The 21,263-nt window shown below is 44.9% G+C and overlaps 1 pseudogene; it reads right to left on the bottom strand.

The window, feature by feature from the left end:
- Positions 1–9,690: 9,690 nt before the first annotated feature.
- On the bottom strand, positions 9,691–19,631 carry LOC116969152 (annotated as a pseudogene).
- Positions 19,632–21,263: the final 1,632 nt, after the last annotated feature.

The following is a 21,263-nucleotide window of genomic DNA, read 5'->3' as shown; positions in this document are numbered from 1 at the left end:
TTTTCTCCTAGTGGCTAGAGGGAGCAGTCCCTTGAATTACATAATAATCCGTCACTATATCAAGTCGAAAGCTACCTTACGGAAAAGAGGTGGTAGAATCCATCCCTAGGAAGAGGGGCAGAAGTTAGGTTGGATCTCTGGTGACAGGTTCGGCCAGAAGAATTAGTTCCAGAAGAGGTACTGAAGACCGGTTCCAGAAGAGGAACTGAAGACATTAGATCTCAGCCCGAGACTGGCTTAGAGATTTGTCGACAGCCACACGACTTATCTGGAGATGGACGACTTTACCACGGAATCGTGAGTAGAACAACTATTATACTATGCTGAATTCAGAAGCTGGGACGCTTTAATTCGAATGGCTTCTGAAGAGTCTGGAGAAGTTTAAGTTCGGCTAAAGTTTGAAAAGAAACCAAGAAGCTTGTTTGCCACTTCAGCTTGGATAAATCCAGGTGCTTGTCCTTGTGTTGACCTCATGATAGGACACATTATGTGTGAACTGAAGTCACTTCTAAACTTCGAAAATATTTTGGATGTTGTCTGAAAGTCCAGTTTGTTATAGTTTCTTATCCGATGTTTTTAGAACATTCAACCAATGTTCATCAATAAGACTGAAGCCAACTGAAGAAGTCCCTGTTTGTCTGGAATCCAGATTTGACAATCTGCCAAGACCATGGAGCAAGATGGATCAGGTGAGTCAGAGGAGCCACAAGGTGGCGATAAAAGTCCAAGCTATGAGAAGAGACAAGTTCAATTCACCGAAAAAGTCAGTTGCATTTCAGAAAGAAACACAGAAGGAGAGAAATAAGTTACGGAGGAAGGTGCTGAATCTGTTTGATGGCCAGAAGGAACTAATGGAATCAGATGAGAACGTGAACAAAGTGGAATGTAATCTGAGCCAAATATTCAGCTTCTGTTAAGAGGTTTGAGATAAGCATAAAGCACTGCTGGGTTCAGCCACCTCAGGAAGAAGGCGAAAATATATCCAGTGGTTCGAAGAAAAGGTGAAGTTATTTGATGATTCTATGGAAGATGCAAAGAGATAGTAAGCTGGAGTTGAACAAAGACTGCATGTGTGATAGAGGAGATGCTACTCATCAAGGTGTCAACATCGGACACTTACTTATGGTACAGTTGGAAGTGCGATGCAACAAGCTGCTGAAATGGAAGAGGAGATTACACCACAAGATAGTATCTACACAAAGAGAAATTGTGGATGCATTGGTGATCAAGACATAAATCTGGTTCTATAGCCAGTTCAGCGTCAAGGGCTTCTGCTTGATTGGGAGTTGAAGCTGATCTAGTCGCTCTCTCAATAGAAGCGCATGCCTTGGAGAAGAAACGTGAGATTGAGCGAGAAGAAGAACAGCTGAAAGGAGAGATTAGGCAACGGAAAGAACACCTGGTACTAGCCACAAACATGGCGGTTGTCAAATTGAAGAAGGATATAATGGAAAGTGAGGGTTCAAGATGCAGCTCCAGGGCATCTGATGCCATGAACACTTATTTGAGAAAAGGAACTTCTCAAAAGGAAACAACAGCTAAATTAAATCTACAGCCAGGGGATATTCGGCCTCGTGACTCAAAAATAGCATGTAGCCAAAAGATAGACAAAACTTCATCTCAGCAACTGGGTGCTAGGCCGAAGCAAACTACTTATGGGGCATCTGTAGAGGCTCAGGACAAACTAACAGCACAGTACGCTTTTCCGAGGCCCGAGGGATCAGGGAAGCGAAGAGGCTGTATGGGCAAAAACTTAATAGCCACTTCGAAAATGACAAAGACACACGTCGCTTGTGGCAGGGATTTCACACCATCACTGACTACAAGCCCCCACCGCTGCGGATATGCCAAAACGACCCCTCTCTACCAGATGAACTGAACGAGTTCTACGCACGGTTTGAGGTTAAAAACAGCACCCAGACACGTGCACTACTGCCATCTCCCAGTGACCAGTCGCTTAGGCTGTCCGCAGCCGGAGTTAAAAAGGCCTTTGCCAGCATCAATCCACGCAAAGCTGCAGGGCCGGACAACATTCCTGGATGCGTTTTAAGAGACTGCGCCGAGCAACTGAAAGATGTCTTCACAGACATTTTTAACATCTCACTCAGCCAGGCAGTAGTGCCCAACTGTCTTAAGAGTGCCACCATCGTCCCTGTCCCAAAGAAACCAAACCCAGCCTGCCATAATGACTTTCGACCAGTGGCTCTAACACCCATAGCAATGAAGTGTTTTGAGCGACTGGTTATGCAGCACATCAAAAAGAGTCTACCTGCCGACCTAGACCCACTGCAGTTCGCCTACAGAGCCAACCGATCCACAGAGGACGCAGTCTCAACAACACTGAACCTCGTACTGTCACACCTTGATCGGAAAAATACTTATGCCAGGATCCTCTTCATAGACTTCAGCTCTGCGTTTAACACAATCATTCCGCAGCAGCTGGTGGAGAAGTTGGAGCTATTGGGGGTTGATGCTGGCACATGTAACTGGGTCCTGAACTTTCTATCACAACGGCAGCAGACAGTCAGGGTGGGCAGTAGGACATCAAAAACCATAGCCGTGAGCACTGGCTCGCCACAAGGCTGTGTCCTAAGCCCCCTGCTGTTTAGTCTGCTTACACACGACTGTACTGCTAGACTCAACAACAACTTCATCAACAAGTTCGCTGATGACACAACAGTGGTGGGTCTCATCAGTGACAATGATGAGTCGGCGTACAGGATGGAGGTGGAGCTGCTCACAGGATGGTGCAAATCCCACAACCTCATTCTCAACGTGGGAAAAACTAAGGAGATGGTGGTTGACTTCAGGAGGGCGGGAAAACAACACCATACACCTCTGCACATCGATGGAGCTGATGTGGAAAGGGTCAGCAGCGTGAAGTTCCTAGGACTCCACCTGTCAGATGACCTGATGTCCACAACCAACACCACAGCACTGGTCAAGAGAGCCCAGCAGCGACTACACCCTCTCCGAAGACTACGTAAAGCAGGTCTCCCCACTACACATCTACGAACTTTTTATAGGGGGACAATTGAGAGCACATTAACCAACGGCATCACTTCCTGGTTCGGGTGCTGCAAAGCGTACGAACGGCACCAACTTGACAGGATTGTGAAGACCGCCAGCAGGATTATTGGTGCTCCACTCCCTTTCTTGCTGGACATATACAGGAAGAGATGTATCAACAGAGCCATCTCCATCATCAAAGACCCCTACCACCCATCGCATCACATATTCTCCATCCTGCCATCTGGGAAGAGGTACAGGAGCATTAGCTGCAAAACCAGCAGGATGCTCCTCAGCTTCTTCCCGCAGGCTATAAGACTGTTAAACGGACTTTGCCCCCTGCCAAAGTATCGCACACCAACCACCAACCTGGACAGAGCCACTGTCGTGCCGCTGCCGATCGGAACGCCTGTTGATGTTTAGTTGAGAGTAGTGTTAAACTTGTTCATGATATATGTATTTTTATTTCTATTTATTTATTTTTTACTGCACACTGAATGGACACTGGTTTGAGTAACGTTTTTTTGTTTCCTCTGGGTATGCGAGTACTCAGGAAAATAACAATAAAGATATACAATACAATACAATACAATACAATATACAGGCTCGAGCAAGTATAATTATCAGAGACCTGTCTATCATTCGTTTGCGCCAAGCCAAGGATCTCGAGAGGGATACGGGAATTGCGGAGAATCAAGCTGAATTCAACAAGCTCATTGTGAAACAAAATCTCTTGTTCACTCTACCACCAATAGAAATTCCTATATATGATGGTGATCCTTTGCGGTATGAAACTTCCATAATGGCGTTTGACGAAGTCGTAGAAATGAAAATACTGATGAAAAAGAGCGCTTACCATTTCTGATGTATTACACAAGCGGAAGTGCTAAGGTACTTGTAGAAACTTGTCAAAATAAGCTTGGCCGCCAATGCTATCTAGAGGCAAGATGGTTACTTAATGAATGTTGTGGTAACGATCAGAGGATTGCTAACTCATACATGGAGAAGGCCAATGCTTGGAAAGATATCAAGCCAGAAGAGGTGGACGCATTAAGTGATTTTGCAATATTTCTTAGAGGTTGTTGTAGCTCAATGGAAGATCTCAATCACACGGTGGAGATAAATCGTGTTAGTAATACTAGAGCTATCATTCAAAAACTGCCCAGCCGACTTAGAGAAAAGTGGGGAGATAAAGCAGAATAAGAAGAAACGAGTAGCCATGTTAACAGACCTGGTGGATTTCTTGGAAACGTAAGTAAGGTACATATTAGATCCACATCACGGGAGTATTGAAGATCATAAACCAATTGAAACTGTCAAAGGTTCTTCCTTTACCAAAACTAAAGGAAGATCAGGACCTAAGGGAGGAAGTTTTGCTGTCGCTCTAATACCTGTGGAAACGACAGGTGGGATGAAAGGAGATGTATCTACCATCAAGCATAAAGGATTTTGTTTGTTATGTGATGAAGTTGGTCACGCCATAAGGTGGTGTCCAATATTCAAAAAGAAGGAATATAAAGAAAGGGTGGATTTCTTAAAAGAGAATGGTATCTGGTTTGGATACTTGAAAAAAGGACACATGGTTAAAAACTGTAAGAGTCCTATAATTTGTGATAAGTGCAAGCAAACTCATCCTTGGGACAATGGGCTAAGTGTTCGGCTGGCAACCGGAAGGTAGCTGGTTCGAATCCCGCTTGGAGTGCATACTGTCGTTGTGTCCTTGGGCAAGACACTTCACCCACCTTTGCCTGTGTGTGTCCTTGGGCAAGACACTTCACCCACCTTTGCCTGTCTGTATGGAAGTAATTGTGTGAAGCACTTTGGGGTCAATGCAAGTTGACTAAAAATGTGCTATATAAATAAAGACATTATAAAGACATTAAGCAGTTCACACTGTAAAGAAGAAGCCGGGCCAAATAGAAGAGAAGGGGAATCCAGCTACTAATGATGCTGTCACCTCACCTCAGATAACTGCTTGTATTAGGGCCGGGGTAGAAGCCTGTATCTTCTCGATCTTACCAGTTTAGGTAAGGAATAGCAAGACGAATACAGTGTTGTAAACATATGCATTTTTGGATCACGGAAGTTCGGCCGCCCTTTAGCACAGAGAGCCTGATGAGAAGGCAGGACATCACAGGAGAAGAGATTAAGATTCGATTGCGTCCCATTAATGAACATAAGGAGTGCATTAGTCATTACATTACAAGTATGGAGATAGCCAGTCTGGGTGAACATAATTTTACACCAATATTTTTAGTGTTTACACACGAGATCATGTCTGTTGCTTATCCAAATATACCCAGACCTGAGGACACGAGACAATGGCCTTACTTGAAGGCTGTCAAAATATCTAAAATAAATTCTGGCATTGACCTACTTGTCGGAGCGAATACTTTGGAGGCATTGGAACCTGTACAGGTTGTGAGGAGCCAAGGTGATGGACCGTTTGCTGTGAAAACCCTACTAGGATGGGCTATCTATGGCTCCTTGAGAAGGAACAATGAAAGCAGGAACCAGAAGAACTATCCTGCCGCTGCTGTTAATCAAATATCTACTGGTAAATTAGAAAAGTTGTTGATCAAGCAATACAATCATGACTTCAATGAAAGTACTAGTAAGGAATCTGAAGAAATGTCTAGGGAAAAGTTAGTTCTTGGATATTATGAACTACTCAGTAAAGATGATAGACATACACTATTGTTTGGACTTTCCTTTCAAACATGAAAGTGTTAGTCTGCCGAATAAACGTCATCTGGCAGAGCAACGCACCCAGAATCTGAAACGCAAGTTTGGCAAGAACACGACATTTTATGAGGAATGTAGTCCTTCCTAAAGGATATGTTTGATAATGATTTTGCCGAAATGGTAACAATAAACCAAATGAATCGAAGTGATGGAGAGCTTCGGTACATTCTGCACCATGGGATGTATCACTCAAAGAAAGGGACTTTGAGGATGGTCTTTGACTGGCCTGCAGTCTTCAAATGAACATAACTTAACTGTCAACTACTGCAAGGTCCAGACTTTACCAACTCACTCATTGGAGCTCATTAAATTCAGACACGAACCAATTGCTGATGGGTGGTATCAGAGCGACGTTTCATCGTCAAAGTATCATAAAACACATTGACTACCTGTGATTCTTATGGTGGCCTGAAGGGGATGTACAACAAGATCTTGTTGAATATAAGATGAAGGTACATCTCTGGAGCAGTGTCATCACCAAGTTGTGCGAACTTTGCATTAAAGAAGACGGCATAGGTCAATAAAGTTCACTTTCCAGAGGAGGTAATAACCACTTTGAAGTGTAATTTCTATGTGGGTGATTGCTTAAAATCCATGTCTACTGAGCAGGAAGCAATTCAAATGGTAAGACCTCTGACTTCCCTCTGCAATATGGGATGATTCATGCTTTCCAAGTGGATCAGCAACAGTCGTGTTGTATTGGAAGCATTCTACCAGAAGATAGAGCCAAAGAGACCAGATGGTTGGATTTGGACAAAGACAATTTGCCAATGGAAAGAGCATTGGGAGCTACTGATGTTTCACGAGGGAAATACGTTAACACAAAAGAAAATCCTGCGAATGAAGCTTCTAGAGGACTGACAGCAGACCGCTTCTTAAGCAGTAAGCGATGGATCAATGGACCAGAGTCTCTCTGTAAGTCAGACAGAGAATGGCTAAAACTTGAGCTGGGATTAGAAATCTCGGCTAATGATTCGGAAATTAAACAAAACCTAACAGTGAACGTTATTACTAAAAATACTATAATTCTCTCAAATGATTTTCATACTTCAACATTACACAGAACATGGTGGAAGAAGTTTCGTGCTATCGAAATTTTAGACTTTTGTGTTCTGGACTATATACTGGGTATCATGCCTGATGTTAAGGGTTTGGTGCACACGGAACTCCTTTAAACTAAAAATAATGTTTTAATAAGAATAATAACCAAGTCATGCTTGCTTCTAGAAGGCGAAGGTGAAGATAGAAGAATCGTTGAAGAATCTGAATGCAGATATATAGTGCATGCTATTTTTCGTTTTGATATATATTAAGCCGTCATTACTACTTTTTTGATGTCTATTAGTAATTGCCTCGTTATACAGAACAATAAGGGGCCTGTATGCAGTGGCCATTTGGTTTAGTTTTGTGTGTCAGAAATTATGGCGTTTGCCTTTAACCATATAACCATATAACAATTACAGCACGGAAACAGGCCATCTCGGCCCTACAAGTCCGTGCCGAACAACTTTTTCCCCTTAGTCCCACCTGCCTGCACTCATACCATAACCCTCCATTCCCTTCTCATCCATATGCCTATCCAATTTATTTTTAAATGATACCAACGAACCTGCCTCCACCACTTCCACTGGAAGCTCATTCCACACCGCTACCACTCTCTGAGTAAAGAAGTTCCCCCTCATGTTACCCCTAAACTTCTGTCCCTTAATTCTGAAGTCATGTCCTCTTGTTTGAATCTTCCCTATTCTCAAAGGGAAAAGCTTGTCCACATCAACTCTGTCTATCCCTCTCATCATTTTAAAGACCTCTATCAAGTCCCCTCTTAACCTTCTGCGCTTCAGAGAATAAAGACCTAACTTATTCAACCTTTCTCTGTAACTTAGTTGTTTAAACCCAGGCAACTTTAAATGTTGTCTGCCTGTAACTATGTGGGTAGGATTTATTACGTAGTCGGATGCGTGTTCGCAGCTGGGATTCTTGCGCAGAAGCTGTTAGCTTTTTAGTTTAGGGTACACAAAATTGCTGGGGAAACTCAGCGGGTGCAGCAGCATCTATGGAGCGAAGGAAATAGGCGACGTTTCGGGCCGAAACCCTTCTTCAGACTGATGGGGGGTGGGAGAAAGAAGGAAAAGGGGAGGAGGGGGAGGAGCCCGAGGGCGGGCGGATGGGAGGGTGGGAGGAGACAGCTAGAGGGTTAAGGAAGGGGAGGAGACAGCAAGGGCTAGCAAAATTGGGAGAATTCAATGTTAATGCCATACGGATGCTTTTTAGTTTAGTTCGGAGGAGGCATGCATGTTTTAATTAAAGTGTCCATTATTCATGTCACTCGTTGTATTTAATTAACACCTAACAAGCTCTAATGTTTCAGAACAAATAAATTATATCATCATTACCTTGCTGAATAAAACAAACGCAATTTTGTATTGATACATTGACCACACATAACCCAAACAACAGTATTTTCTACTCATTGTTGCAAGTTGCTGGAAATTCTCCACTAACACAGCTTCTGACACACGGATAGCACGAGAAGGTCACATAAAGGATCAGGAATCACCTCAGGGCAACATATCTGAGGAAGGATGTGCTGGCTCTGGAGAGGGTTTAGAGGCGGTATACAAAATGTTCCCAGGAATGAGTAGATGAACATATATTGAGCGATTGGCGGCACTGGGACTATACTCGCTGTAGTTTAGAAGAATGAGGGGGGGGGGGGGACGGGGGGGGGGACTCATTGAAACATACAGAACATTGAAAGGCTTGGATAGAGAGGATGTTTCCACCAGTCGGAGTGTCTGGAAGTCATAGCCTCAGAATTAAAGGACTTTCTTTTAGGAAGCCTTTCAGTGGATGATTTTAAGGCAAAAATAGATAGATTCTTGATTAGTGCGGGTGTTAGAGGTTATGGGGAGAAGGCAGGAGAATGGTGTTAGGAGGGAAAGATAGATTATCTATGGTCGAATGGCCTAAATCTACTTCTACCTTTTTTGACCTGATGATAAAAAACAAAGAGGAAGAAAATATATGAATTGAATGGACAGGAAAGGTGCACCACACGGGATAGATTTACTTGCAACTCTAAAAATAATGTTTTGATAATAGATTTTACATTATCAAAGGATTTTATACAAAATACCCCAAAGTTATTAAACACTGATTTTACAAACAGGATTTAGATAATATATAACTGGCATAAGTGTCAAGGTCTGTAACTGAATGTTAGTTCCCATTAATTCATACACTGCCTCTCACACCCACTACACCAGACACACTCACAGCATGCAAGTGTACCTGAATTTTTGTGTCAATTTAAATGTATTATGTAGCTTGGGAAACAGAGGAACAATCAAACATTTAGTGTCATGTTGTCCACTTATTCCCGAGAAGTTGTGCATTTTCTGTGTGCGCTTGGATTGGCCTAAAATTAGAAGAAATTCTCACCATTAGAAATATCACACTGTCTTTTTGATCCATCCGTTCCTGTATCTTTGTGAGTTTCTTCTGCATGGAATTTAATTTCTCTTGGATTACTTGAAGATTTGTCTTCACTATATCAAGACTCTTCGCCTCTGATTCCCTGAGATCTTTGAGTAAGCGCTGTTCTTCCTCAGAGAGAATCTGCCGCTTTTTAGTGAAGTGTGATGTGATGTGAGACTGCAGACTGTGGGACTGTTCCTGTGAAGAGAAATGTGGATATGATTATATTGCGACCACGGGGGAGCAAATCTTCACGGCATCACACAGCGAAGGACGAGACCTCACCCTAACTCCAGAAATCTTTGTTTTCTGCAATTGTTCCATTTCCTGTATCTCGGATTTTTTTTTCGTGAGAGATTCCATCGAAGATTTCATCTGTGCCTGAAAATGGGTTTGCAAAAACAAAAAGCGAACTGAAAGAGTTGTACATGAGAAAAAAACGCAGTAGAATTCATGTGATCAAAAGATGTTTGCTTTTACCTTGTAGTTTTCAACAGCTTCTTCTATCGGTATGAAGCGGTGATCTCTGTGTACCCGCGCGTCTCGACAAATCACACAGATACATTTCTTGTCAGTTTCACAAAACAGCTTCAGTTCTTCCTGATGTTTCTCGCAGTGAAGTTTACTTTCCTTCTCTTTCTGATTCAGATTTAATGTTTGAGTTTTCTCAGCCAGGCTTGACAAGGCCCAATTCACAATGAGGGTGCGGTCTGCAAATTCCGCTCTACATTCCTGTCAAATTGATTTATCTAATTTCAATTAACTCTTGCACATCCCTCCCTCATCTTCATGATCCTGATAGTTCCACTGTTTGTATTCCGGCTTCGTCACCACCTCTACCGTTCATTGGTCATCGGTGCCGGCTCGTATTTCGTTTGTTCCTTTTTCATACCTCTAGTATCCTTCGCGGCCGACTCGCATTCTGAAGAAGGGTCGCAACCTGAAACCTCACCTATGCCTTTTGTTTTCAGTGATGCTGCCTGACCCGCTGAATCACTCTGGCATCTTGGTGTAACCCAGCATCTACAATTTCTTCCTACACAAAGCATTATATCTACTTCAATATGTCTGGAGCAGGAAAGGAGAGCATAAGAAATAAACTGCTCGAGAGACGCATCGGGTCGAGCAACATCTGTTGGCGGGAAAGACAAGCCGCGTTTCTTAGAAAGGGCCAGGGCAGAGAGGAGACGCACTGGGTAGCTGCTGTCCCACAGCGCAGGGTTCGGTCCTGACCTCGCGTGCTGTCTGAGTGCAGTTTGCTCGTTTACCCTCTCACCACGTGGGTTTCCTCCGGTGGTCCGGTTTAGGCAATAGGCAATAGGTGCAGGAGTAGGCCATTCGGCCCTTCAAGCCAGCACCGCCATTCAATGTGAGCATGGCAGATCATCCCCAATCAGTACCTCGTTCCTGCCTTCTCCCCATATCCCCCGACTCCGCTATCTTTAAGAGCCCTATCTAGCTCTCTCTTGAAAGTATCCAGCGAATCGGCCTCCACCGCTCTCTGAGGCAGAGAATTCCACAGACTCACAACTCAAAAGTGTTTCCCCGCTTCCATTCTAAATGGCTTACCGCTTATTTTTAAATGTGTCCCCTGGTTCTGGACTCCCCCAACATCGGGAGCATGTTTCCTGCCTCTAGCATGTCCAACCCCTTAATAATCTTATATGTTTCAATAAGACTTCCTCTTATCTTTCTAAACTCCAGTATATACAAGCCCAGCCGCTCCATTCTCTCACCACATGACAGTCGCGCCATCCCTGGAATTAACCTCGTGAACCTACGTTCCACCCCCTCAATAGCAAGAATTCCACTAACACCCCCCAAAAAGTGCGGGTTTGTAGGTGAATTGGCCTCTGTAAATTGCCGATAATATCGAGTTGGTGCGTGAGAATGTGGAATAACAAAATGATATAGGTCACATATTGCCTTAACGTGGACTGGTGGTTATGGGATGGGACCGGAACACATGCAATTATGACTAGATGCTGGGATGAATGCCGGGCTGGGATACTGTCGGTGAAGATGAATAAAGCGGAATGAACGGGTCAGTGCTGTATGGCGAGGAGAACATAAACCGTTTCCTTTGCCTGCAACAAACCTGTTACCTGTTTGATGTCTGTGAGTAATTACTTGTCAGAATCAGACAGGTACGAGTGGGATGTTGCTGTGTAGTGGTTACCTACTGAGGTTCCACCATTCGCCTGTCACCAAACTTCAGCAAGAGGTCCGTGTGTTACAACCTGCACCAATGTTCCTCTCCATCTATTTCACTCCACCTTTGCTCCCTGTATCATCTCATCCACCCTCATCATATCGAATGATTCTGTAATCGATCAACAGCGGTGATATATCAACAAGTTAAAACACTCTGACGATTATTAGTTGACTTATTAGTGTGTGTGTCTGTCTGTGTGTGCGTGGGTGTGTGTGTGTGTGTATCTGTGTGTGTGTGTGTGTGTGTGTGTGTGTGTGTGTGTGTGTGTGTGTGTGTGTGTGTGTGTGTGTGTGTGTGTGTGTGTGTGTGTGTGTCTGAGCGTGTGTGTGTGTTTCCCATGCTGTCAATGTTGCTTGGAATACTGACCACAGGCACCAAATCATCACTGGTACATAGAGATAAAAGGATGTTTGTTGTATAACTGTATAAGTGGCTGTAGTTTTAATTTAAGTGCCCATTATTCATATCACTCTTTGTATCCAACTAACATCTAGCGATCTCCATTACATCAGAAAAACAGATTATATCAACATTACCTTGTGGAGTACCACAGGAAATTTTGCTCAACGTTTCATTCAATAGAAATGGTTGATCGAATTTTGCAACTACCAGTGCCCAATCTTCCACAGACAAGGTGTATTCCTCATCACTAACCCTGTAAATATAAGCAGCAGGGTTACAGAATGAACAGCAATGATTGTCTGAGTTATTCTGTAAAATCATGCATGGTTTCAACGAAGAACATGTCCTACCTCCTCTTCCGATTAATTTCCTCCTGAAATCAATAAAAGACAAGTTATAATTGATTTGCACTGCATACACAATCCACAGCAGGATTTTCTACTAATTGTTGAAACCTGTTGTAAATTCTGCAGTATCACACCTTCTGACGCACAGATAACACGGGAATGTTGCAGAAAGGATGAGGGACCACAGGACAAAGAAGGAAGAGGAAGGAAATGTATTATGTCAAAAACAATTCAATAGACAGGAAAGGTGAACCACACGGGACATATTTACTTGCAACTCTAAAATGGATTTTAGTGTCAGTTTAAATGTAATATTTAACTTGGGAAACAGAGGAACAATCAAGCATTTGGTGCCAAGGTCTCCACATTCCCGAGAAGTTGTGCATTTTCTGTGTGCACTTGGATTGGCCTAAACCGAAAATAAATTCTCACCATTAGAAATAACACACTGTCTTTTTGATCCATCCGTTCCTGTATCTTTGTGAGTTTCTCCTGCATGGAATTTAAGTTGTCTTGAATTCTCCATTATATCAAGACTCTTCGCCTCTGCTTCCCTGAGATCTTTGAGTAAATGCTGTTCTTCCTCAACGAGAATCTGTCGCTTTTTAGTGTATTCAGATGTGATGTGGGACTGCAGACTGCGGGTCTGTTCCTGTGAAGAGAAATGTGGATATTGTTATATTACCACAAGGGGGAGCAAATCTAAACGGCATCACACAGAGAAGGACGAGAACTTACCCTAACTCCAGAAATCTTTGTTTTCTGCAATTGTTCCATTTCCTGTATCTTTAATATTTTTTTCGTGAGAGATTCCATGGAAGATTTCATCTGTGCCTGAAAATGGGTTTGCATAAAGGAAGAAGAAAAATTAAAGAAATGTAGAAGAAAAAAAATGCAGTAGAATTAATGCGATCAGAAGATGTTTACTTTTACCTTGTAGTTTTCAACAGCTTCTTCTATCGGTATGAAGCGGTGATCTCTGTGTTCCCGCGCGTCTCGACAAATCACACAGATACATTTCTTGTCAGTTTCACAAAACAGCTTCAGTTCTTCCTGATGTTTCTCGCAGTGAAGTTTACTTTCCTTCTCTTTCTGATTCAGATTTAATGTTTGAGTTTTCTCAGCCAGGCTTGACAAGGCCCAATTCACAATGAGGGTGCGGTCTGCAAATTCCGCTCTACATTCCGGGCAGGAATGGCGAGCGAATGTAGAGTTTTTCCCCTCTCTTTCCCAACATTGTGTGATACAGGAGTGGCAGAAGTTGTGCCCGCACTGCAGGGACACTGGATCGGTGAAGATATCCAGGCAGATGGGACAAATTAGTTATTCTGTTAAACTATCAACCTGCTGTGTTGAAGCCATTTTATCTTCTGGTTCTTCCTGATGCAACGTCCTTGTCCAAAAGTGCGCTCTGCAGTATCAGACAAGGAACACTATCGCGAGGTTCAAAGTCCCCTGACTACTCGCAACAAATTCCACTTCTGGGAGCAGATGATAAGACGTTAGGAGTGCCTGAATATGACGGCAGCGGGAAAGAATAGTTATAAGAAACTTGAATGAATCCGACAAAAATGAACCGCACACTCTGCTTTATACCAAATATACTCAATATATTTGAAATTCAGTAATCCTTGCTGCTGGCATCTGGCCTGTCTATGTTCCCTTGTGTTTTTGTTTCCCATTTCTTGGCTCCATTCCAGAGGCTGGGCGACCGGTACGTATCATTGCATTGGCAACTGCACTTTAACCCTGCTTCCCCTGTGGACTCCGGTCGAGGCTCAGATTTTATCTTTCACAGTCGCTGCTACGCCGCCCTCACCTTCCAACATTATGGTTCCATCCTTATCTGCCCTTGGGCCAATATTCTATCTAAACAATTGGTGAAAAGACTTAAAAGGACTAGAAGAATCTGAATTATATTTTGCAAATGACCATATCGACAAATTGATAAATATCGTGTCCAAGGAGAAGGTGAGATGGGGGACACCTCATTGAAACATCGAATAGTGAAAGGCTTGGGTACAGTGGACGTGGAGACAATGTTTTCACCAGTGGGAGTGTCCAGGACTAGAGGACATAGCGTCAGAATTAAAGGACGTTCCTTTGGGAAGAAGATGAGGAGGAATTCCCTCACTCAGGGTGTCCAATCCCTTAATAATCTTATATGTTTCAATACGAATCCCTCTCATCCATCTAAACTCCAGAGTGTACAAGCCCAGCTGCTCCATTCTATCAACATATGACAGTTCCGCCATCCCGGGAATTAACCTGGTGAACCTACCCTGCACTCCCTCAATGGCAAGAATGTCCTTCCTCAAAATTGGAGACCAAAACTGCACACAATACTCCAGGTGTGGTCTCACTAGGGCCCTGTGCAACTGCAGAAGGACCTCTTTGCTCCTATTCTCAACTCCTCTTGGTATGAAGGCCAACATGCCATTAGCTTTCTTCACTGTCTGCTGTACCTGCATGCTTACTACCAGTGACTGATGTGCAATGACCCCCAGATCCCGTTGTACTTCCCGTTTCCCTAACTTGACACCATTCAGTACCTTACCCCCGATGCCATGTGCTCTAATTTTGCCAACTAATATCCTATGTGGGACCTTACCTTAGGCTTTCTGGAAGTCCAGGTACAATAGGCAATAGAGTAGACAATAGGTGCAGGAGTAGGCCATTCTGCCCTTCAAGCCGGCACCGCCATTCAATGTGATCATGGCTGATAATCCACAATCAGTTGCCTTCTCCCCATATCCGCTGACTCCGATATCTTTAATAGCCCTACAATAATAATAATAATAATAATAATATAATAATAATATTTTATTGTCATTGCACATACGTGCAACGAGATTTGGTATGCAGCTTCCAAACGATGTCATAACAGAAATAACTAATACAATTTAGATTTAGATATCCCGAGAGCTTGGATTGTAAAAAGAACAGTAAAACAGTCAAAACAGTTCAAACAGACTAAAGTGCAGATGTGTCTGTGCGACATGACCATCCGAGGGAGACAGTCCATGGGGGGGGGGGGGGGGGGGGGGGGGGGGGGGGGGGGTGGGGGGCACTCAGCAGGGCCGATTCAGAGCAGCTATAGCTCTGGAAATGAAGCTGTTCCTGAGTCTGGAGGTTCGGGTGTAGAAGGCCTTGTAACGTCTACCGGAGGGAAGTAGTTCGAACAGTCTGTTACAAGGGTGTGAGGAGTCTTTATGGATGCTGACGGCCTTCCTGAGGTGAGGAAATATTATACAAATAGAACCGCTTGGATAGTGACTTTTATATAAGCTAGGTAAATTGCAAAAGAAAAGTTTAAAGTTTTCCTGAACCGAAATAAAGTGCAAACAGACACATACACACAGGCAAAGATGAATCAAAACATGGAGGCCTGAACCGGAACCTGCTTAGCTTAGGTTATTGTGTTCAAAAGGGAACTGCAGATGCTGGAATATCGAAGGTACACAAAATTGCTGGGGAAACTCAGCGGGTGCAGCAGCATCTATGGAGCGAAGGAAATAGGCGACGTTTCGGGCCAAAACCCTTCTTCAGACTGATGGGGGGTGGGGAAAGAAAGAAGGAAAAGGGGAGGAGGAGGAGCCCGAGGGCGGGCGGATGGGAGGAGACAGCTAGAGGGTTAAGGAAGGGGAGGAGACAGCACGGGCTAGCCAAATTGGGAGAATTCAATGTTAATGCCATAAGGACGCAAGGTCCCCAGACGGAATATGAGGTGCTGTTCCTCCAATTTCCGCTGTTGCTCACTCTGGCAATGGAGGAGACCCAGGACAGAGAGGTCGGATTGGGAATGGGAGGGGGAGTTGAAGTGCTGAGCCACTGGGAGGTCAGGTAGGTTATTGTGGACTGAGCGGAGGTGTTCGGCGAAACGATCGCCCAACCTACGCTTGGTCTCACCGATGTAAATCAGCTGACATCTAGAGCAGCGGATGCAGTAGATGAGGTTGGAGGAGATACAGGTGAACCTTTGTCGCACCTGGAACGACTGCTTGGGACCTTGAATGGAGTCGAGGGGGGAGGTGAAGGGACAGGTGTTGCATTTCTTGCGGTTGCAACGGAAAGTGCCCGGGGAGGGGGTGGTGCGGGAGGGAAGGGAAGAATTGACGAGGGAGTTGCGGAGGGAGCGGTCTTTGCGGAAGGCAGACATGGGGGGAGATGGGAAGATGTGGCGAGTGGTGGGGTCACGTTGGAGGTGGCGGAAATGGCGGAGGATTATGTGTTTGGGGCAATTATAGCACTGGAGGAAATTGTATTTGATATGGCTTTATGTTGAAGAATGGGAAGCTGAATAAGGGGTCTCTTCTTAGGCCATCTGCTCTGTCTCTATGGCACATTTTTGAGCTCTGAATGTGACATAAAGGTGAAGAGTTATGGCTTGTTATGCTAGGTTTGAGACATAATTCAAGGCTGAGTGTGATAAGGAGTAAGATGTAAGTGAAGGAGATTTGCTTTGAGAAATAATTAGATTGAGGGAGTAGTTTATAGAAGGTTGAAGCAGATGGAATTCTGACGTAATGGTCTGAGATGTAGTCTCTTGTGTTCTGCCTGGTACATGAGATTGGAAATCCTACTTCCCGATAACAGGAAAGGCACCAAACTCATATTAACAAATTGACAGATTTACAACCCAAGTATCCTTGGATGGGAGATGGAAATGTGCATTTTGAACTTAGAAACTGTAATTCAGCAAACTTATATAATTAATGTTTTAAAGACATAAGTAATGGTATTTCAAAATGTGTAAAATTATAGTAACATCAATTATGAAATGTATTGTCTTGGTAGAAAGGTACACTTTAAACTTATAGAAATGGTTTAGATTTATAGAAATATATTTTTTCTTGGTATAGAAAGTGTGTATGACGTGTGATCATTGTGTTATATACGTATCTTGTATTTTGAGGAGTGGTCTTTCATAAGAGCCTACTGGGGTTTTGCTGTGTTGAAATAAAATAATTCTAAAAGTTATAAAGCACAGGCAAACAAAGGGTGTAATGAGGCCAGGGAAGGGGGATCATGTGACTGATGTTGTAAATCACCAGAAGGTCTCAGATGATTGGTTACTAGCTTGTCATACCCACTGTATCTGAAATGTGTAATACCTATATAAATGCCATGAGTTTGTATCAAAGTTACTCCTCTCTGGACCAGCCCCAGAGCATCAGCTCTGTGTTGGAAGGTTCAAGAGACCAGTCTCAGCTGAATAAAGAATTGATTTTAATAGCAACAAGTGTTTGAGTCAAGTTGACTTTAGATTGAAAGAACTCAGTTTAACAGAGGCACCGTGTGTGGTAGATGCCCTCCAAGTCTGGTAGCGGTGTCCCAATAATCCTCTGCGCTCTGTGGACGACGCGCTGAAGAGCTCTCCTCTCCGTGCAGCTGAAATACTACGGGACGACAGATGGCACAATGGGCTAAGTGTTCGGCTGGCAACCGGAAGGTAGCCGGTTCGAATCCCGCTTGGAGTGCATACTGTCATTGTGTCCTTGGGCAAGACACTTCACCCACCTTTGCCTGTGTGTGAATGTGTGTGAGTGATTGGTGGTGGTCGGAGGGGCCGTAGGCGCAGAATGGCAGCCACGCTTCCGTCAGTCTGCCCCAGGGCAGCTGTGGCTACAGAAGTAGCTTACCACCACCGAGTGTGACTGAGGAGTGAATGAATAATGCGATGTAAAGCGCCTTGAGTATTAGAAAGGCGCTATATAAATCCCATCCATTATTATTATTATTACACAGAGATGCCATACGTTAATATGCTCTCTGTGGTGCAGCCGTAGAACGTTGTCAGCTGCTGTTGAGGCAGACCAATCTTTTTTAATGTCCTCAGGAAGAACAGTCGTTGCTGTGCCTTCTTGACCAGCGCAGCGGTGTTGGTGGACCATGTGAGGTCCTCTGAAATGTGAGTGCCCAGAAACTTAAAGCTGGACACTCTCTCCACACTGTCCTCGTAGATGGAGTTTGGGGCGTATTCTCCATATATGTCACCTCCTGAAGTCAATAATCAGCTCCTTGGTCTTTGAGGTGTTTAGTGACAAGTTGTTACGTGTGCACCAGTCCGCCAGGTTCTGCACCTCCGCTCTGTATTTAGTTTCATCACCATTGGTGATCAGCCCAATCACTGTTGTGTCGTCTGCAAACTTCACGATGGTGTTGGTGTCGAATGCAGGGACACAGTCGTGAGTGAAGAGGGAGTAGAGCATGGGGCTTATTACACAGCCCTGTGGTGTGCCGGTGCTCAGGGTGATAGTGGAGGACAGGTGCGGGCCCAATCTCACGGCCTGCGGTCGCTCTGTCAGATATTTCAGTATCAAATCGCATATCGGCGAGCTGAGGCCCAGCTGGTGGAGTTTGGTGGTGAGCTTGGTGGGGATGACCGTATTGAATGCAGAGCTATAGCCTATGAAAAACATCCTCACGTACGTGCCCTGTCTGTTCAGGTGAGTCAGTGTGAAGAGCCATAGAGATGGCATCTGTTGATCTATTTGCCCTGTATGCAAATTGATGAGAGTCCAGTGAGGCAGGGATGCTGGATTTGATGTGGGAGAGGACCAGCCTTTCGAAGCACTTCATTGGTATTGGAGTTAGGGCATCCGGGCGGTAGTCGTTCAGGTGACTTTAGATTTTTTTTGCACCTTTGGTGGTTGTTTTCAGGCACTTGGGGACCGTTGCCAGAGATAGAGACAGATTGTAGATTCTCGTGAATATCTCCGCCAGCTGTACAGCACAGTCCTTTAGTACACTTCCCTGGACTCCATCCGGGCCTGCAGCCTTGCGTGGATTGATCCTACGCAGAGCGCACTGTACCTCCTGAGTGCTCAGTGTTAAGGCCTGTCCCTCCGCCAAGGCCGGGGTTATTCCACTCCTGCTGGTGTTGCTGGTTTCAAACCGGGCAAAGAAGGTGTTTAGTTTGTGTTATAGAAATAAAATATAGAAATTATGTGCTATAGAAATAAAATTGACTTGACTTCCCCCACCCTCTGCACCCCTTCTTCTTCCTCAGCTTCCTGTACTGTCTCCCCCTCCCTCTCCCCGCGTCTCTCCCCGTGTCTCTCCCCACCCTCCTCCCCTGTCTCACCGTGTCTCTCCCCACCCTCCTCCCCTGTCTCACCGTGTCCCTCCCCACCCTCCTCCCCTGTCTCCCCGTGTCTCTCCCCCCCCTCCTCCCCTGTCTCTCCCCACCCTCCTCCCCTGTCTCCCCGTGTCCCTCCCCACCCTCCACCCCTGTCTCCCCCTGTCTCTCCCCACCCTCCTCCCCTGTCTCCCCGTGTCTCTCCCCACCCTCTCCACTCCAGCATCTTCCTCATCTTGCTGTACTTTCTGTGCATCGCCGCCTCCTCCTCGCTCCGCGCTCCGGGGAAAACCGCCATCGCTGCTGCTCCGCTCCCCGATGACGTCACCGACACCGGAAACGGCGGGACGGCCATCTTTGTAGCGGGCACGCCTCATAGAGGCGGCCATCTTTGGTGCAGGCACTGACGTCACTGAACTGATGGAGATTTCGCAGCAGGAGGAGAATTTCTTCACCGTCGGCAACTTGATGAAGGGCGGCCATCTTTGTTAGGGGCATTAATGTCCCGGATCCCCAGGGGAGGGCGGCCATCTTTGTTAGGGGCACTAATGTCCCGGATCCCCAGGGGAGGCGGCCATCTTTGTTAGGGGCACTAATGTCCCGGATCCCCAGGGGAGGCGGCCATCTTTGTTAGGGGCACTAATGTCCCGGATCCTCAGGGGAGGCGGCCATCTTTGTTAGGGGCACTAATGTCCCGGATCCCCAGGGGAGGCGGCCATCTTTGTTAGGGGCACTAATGTCCCGGATCCCTAGGGGGGGAGAACAATGAAATCCTGATTTACAGCAGCAACAGAATAATAATAATAATAATAATAATAATAAATACTTTATTGATCCCCTCAGGGAAATTCAGATGTCCAGAAGCTCCCAATCAACAAACCCACAGATTCAAAACGAACGCAGACAGAAAATACATAAAATACAATGTGGACACTACCTGAGAGCAATAAATACTTAAAAAGACCAATAATTAACAGTTAAAAATTAATAATTGCAAAATGCATCCCCCTACAGCCTAGCGGTCCGAATTATAAAATCTAATGGCTGCAGGGGTGAAGGATCTCCTGAACCGCTCCGTTCTACAGGGCAGGGAGAGGAGCCGGTTGTTGTTCCGAGTGCTCTTTTGACTCTCCAGAATTATATGGAGGGGATGCCCGGGGTTTTTCAGGATGACCTGCACCTTGTGCCTCATACGCCTCTCAAGCACCTCCATCCCAGAGTCTACTCTCCCCTCCAGCACTGAGCCAGCTCGATTAACCAGTTTGACCAGCTTCCTATTGTTTTTTGCACTAATGCTGTTGCCCCAGCAGACAACAGCGTAGAAAATAACGCTTGCAACCACTGTGTTGTAAAACATGTGCAGCATATCCTTACACACATTGAAGGATTTAAGCCTTCTGAGGAAAAAGAGTCTGCTCTGGCCTTTTTTGTAGAGGGAGTCAGAGTTGACAGACCAGTCCAGTTTGTTGTCAAGGTGCACTCCAAGGTATTTATATGTCTGCACCACCTCAATGACAGCCCCTGCAGCGTTGACCGGCTGAAGGGGGAGCTTGGACCTGCCAAAGTCCAAGGAATAGGGAGATTTCACGGCAGTGGGGTCACGACCCATGACCCGTACTGTTGCTCCTCTACACCAACTGGAGTACACGCGATGAACTGCAGGTAGGCACTTACCATTGTAACCGGCTGAAATTGTCAATTTTTGCGCTGTAAATAATTATTGAAATCGGGATAAGCGTGTGAGACATTTAGCATACTTCAGAATTACAAAAGTGAGGAGAAATGACGGTGGGTAGAAGCGAGAGCTGAAGGGACAACAACAGCCAGAGTGCTTGGCGAACATTGGCCGTTTGCTCACTGCATTTCATCAACGAAGGCATTATTTGTGTTTTTTTTTTATTCCTTTGGCATCTAAAAAGTTTCAGAAGTGATCAATCTGGCTGTAATTTTTTTAAATCGCCCATGGTTCCCAAGTGGGTTTTTACGT

Source organism: Amblyraja radiata, unplaced genomic scaffold (genome assembly GCF_010909765.2).
Source record: "Amblyraja radiata isolate CabotCenter1 unplaced genomic scaffold, sAmbRad1.1.pri S111, whole genome shotgun sequence".
Lineage (NCBI taxonomy): Eukaryota > Metazoa > Chordata > Chondrichthyes > Rajiformes > Rajidae > Amblyraja > Amblyraja radiata.
This window is presented reverse-complemented; position numbering and strand designations above follow the sequence as displayed.